General features: G+C 35.9%; 1 long non-coding RNA gene across 1 annotated transcript; it reads right to left on the bottom strand.

The window, feature by feature from the left end:
• Nucleotides 1–1,715: 1,715 nt before the first annotated feature.
• On the bottom strand, nt 1,716–2,701 carry LOC119988154. Its single transcript, XR_005465559.1, has 3 exons — nt 2,561–2,701; nt 2,195–2,317; nt 1,716–1,979 (listed from the first exon to the last, which is right to left on the bottom strand). It is a non-coding gene; the product is annotated as an uncharacterized LOC119988154 (long non-coding RNA).
• Nucleotides 2,702–3,298: the final 597 nt, after the last annotated feature.

Raw genomic sequence — 3,298 nt, 5'->3', positions numbered from 1 at the left:
TCTCCTAAAATTAAGTGTTCATTCTGTCGAGTTTCAAGGAGAACCCTTGGCGGAAGGAACGTACTCTCTTTCTGGTCACTGCGTTCCCTGTCTTTACATTGAGAAGATTCTTAATTTCTTCTTCTTCTTCCAGTTGCTTGTGTTTTTTTTTATTCTTCAAATTCCTATTTATTTATGGAATGTTTCTGGCCGTCTTTACTGTTCAAATTTGTGCTTATACTGCCAGAACTGCTTCCCAAAGAGAGTTCACTCCAGTCATAGATGTGGCAGGGTTCTTCTCTGATGGTCAGGTATCATGTCTCACTGCATATGTTGGGTCCAATGAACTGAGTATCAGTTCGTCTTTCGCTTCCTATGCTGTTCTAAATGTAGCTATGGTTCACACAATTTCTAGATGTTTCCTAATTTGGTTTATCATTATTAACATGCTTCTATTCTATTAATTCGGTGGCCATAAGCTAATTTCAAACCCCAATTATTGTTGTTCCCAGTACCAAACTAAAAGCAAAAATCTTATCGCTGTAAGAATTTTGTCTTTTGATCTGTATTTAGTTTTGTCATGAGATCATCATCACCATGGAGTCTCCTAGATCCTAAACAACCACTGTCATCTCTCTTTTTTGTTTCTTTTTGCAATGCACTTGTCATCTGTAATCAGGGTAGTCTTCTTTTGGGGGTAAATAGAAATAACTCAATCGATTGTTACAATGATAGAATGCTATGGCTTAAGCATGGAGGGGCTCTTTTCAGCCTAGAGTTCTATCAATTAAAACATATATACTGCTAATTTCATTTCCACAATTGTGTTTAGAGTGCAGTATATTGAAATTCTGCTTTTTTGGAACCTAAGCTGCTAGAACATACTTTGTGCATCTTGCAAATGTGATGCTTTGTATTTTTACTTCTTTTTTCCAGTGTCTTCTGTTTTATCTCGCTGATGTTGTAACTAAAAGATGGCTAGCTCTGTTCAATCAAATGAAACTCTAGTTTCAATTAACTAGGTCTTGTAAGTCTATTTGGGTAAAGTTTTTTTTTTTTTTTTTTTTTTCCCCTGGCTCTTGATTACAATATCTCAAGATTGAAAATTGTTGGTTTCTCATCAGCTCCTGAAATTACTTCTCAATTGATAGGAGTCTTGCTGCAAAGCCAACACGTTTGGCAGATATCATGTATTTAGTTTTTGTCATATATCACAAGACCTTGATGAGGAGACCTGAACCATATTTTATAATGAACTCTTAATAGAGCAGGGTCTTGAGTCAATATTTTTATAATTTTCGGGGTCACCCGATAACCTGGTTAACAAAATATAGTTAACAAAAGGATATATGTTTATTTGTGGGTTGATGTGTGCTTTAATGCTTTTATATAGTTTGTTTGCTTGTGTCTCTCCAAGTTTTTATGATGTGGGATATGTGCAACATTAGCAAACATATATATTGAGCTCAATTTTCAAGTTTATATTAACAAAGAAAAAAAGAAGTCATTAATGCTTGAATCTGGAAGTTTCTTATCACTAGAAAGAGGAAGAGTTCGACTGCGACATGCCTCAACCAAGTTTCGATTGACCTTAACAGGGTTACCAGCTATCAAAAATAACCGGGTCGGGTCAAACCCGGTTTGATAATCTGGCTTGGTGTACACCAAACTCTAGGCAAGGGATATTCTTGGCTAAAAATACAGTAAATTATATTTGCTTTTCCAAATTAAGCCCATGCAAGAAAGAGAGAAACAATTTTTGGCAATAGAGAAACATTGTCAGTTGAAATCGAGCTTTCACCAATAAAGAAAAAGATGAACCTTAGTTGCACCTCAGTTTTTGCTGAGTACACCCCATTCTAAATAAAACTCAGCTTAAATTAAAACAATTATGAGTTCATCCCATTTTCTCAATTTTTCAAATTTTCCAACCTACACCCCATGTACAAGAGTTACCAAAACAGAGCATCTCATCCCATGCATTATACCTATAGAACAACCTGAAATCAGAGACAAAATGAAGCCAGAATCATGTAATAAGTAATATCAGTCCTAAACATAATCAAGGAGGAAGTCATATCAATCATAAATAAAATGAACAATGAAGCATTCCTCATATTAGTCCTAAACAAGGAAGTCATATCAGTGTTCAAATCCCAATTTGATATATTAGCATGCAAATTAGGGCCTTTCCTATTTGGTTGAATGGAATCACCTTTACTGCTTTCCCCTTTGCTTAAAAACAGATTCAATGAAATAGGTTCCAAGTCCTCTGGAGTACTCTGACTTCCTTCTTCACTCTGACCCACCACACTTGAAGGATTATCATTATTTAAACCTAATGATGAACAATGCAGACTTCCATATCAGACTTCCCCTCATATTGCTGAAATTCAAACAAAAATATCCATTTTTACGAAATCCTCTGAAAACCATCTTAGTTTTCTCCCTTTTCCACAACAATTTGGCAGTGACCAAACAACAAAAAGAGCAAGAACAGAAATCACAAAGAACGGAATAGATCCAAGAAAACAATTATATATGAGAAGCAAACAGAAATTTAATTAGCCGAGAAACGAACCTCGGCGTCTAAAGGGTTCACAACGTACGCAGCTTCGGCAATTTCACGTGCATGCTCGAAGAAAACGGTAGGGTCAGGAAGTCGTCCAAGAAATCGTCGCGAGAGAGAAGCTTTACAGAAGAAAGAGAGAGAGGAGGGAAACGAAGGAGAAAGAGAGAGAGTGGAGGAAAACAATAGGGACAGGAGGGGACTATATAGATGAGGGTTTTTTGTGATTTTTGAGGTGTACTTAGTAAAAGTGGGGGTGCAAATAAGATTAATCAAAGAAAAATCTGCTACCCGTTTGAAGGTTCCAATCCATTGATTTTTTTCCCTTGATTTTTAGTAATATAGTCCCTTCTATCTGTTATGTGATGGTTACTACGTGTCCCTTCTATCTGTTCCTTTGATGTTGCTGCACTATCAGCAACCCAATCTAAGTGCTTTCTTAGCCAACTTCTATACATGAATATTAGTAATTTATTCCATGAAAATTTTGATTAGTATCCTCATTAAGGAAACTGTAATGAAAAGTTGTGGAGGTGAATTTTGGATGGAAATTGAACTGGCTGTGATTTTTGGAAGCATACGAACGTTTGTCATATCATCGATCATTACCTGCCTTCACAACAACATTATCCCGCTGCAATGCGTAGGCTGTCAGCTAGTAATACTTCAAAATAATAAATGCATAAACAAATACTATTGACCAGGAAAAGTCTTCAATATATATTACAGCTTGCTTTCAAAATTAAAGCA

Source organism: Tripterygium wilfordii, chromosome 21 (genome assembly GCF_013401445.1).
Source record: "Tripterygium wilfordii isolate XIE 37 chromosome 21, ASM1340144v1, whole genome shotgun sequence".
Taxonomy (NCBI): Eukaryota; Viridiplantae; Streptophyta; class Magnoliopsida; order Celastrales; family Celastraceae; genus Tripterygium; species Tripterygium wilfordii.
This window is presented reverse-complemented; position numbering and strand designations above follow the sequence as displayed.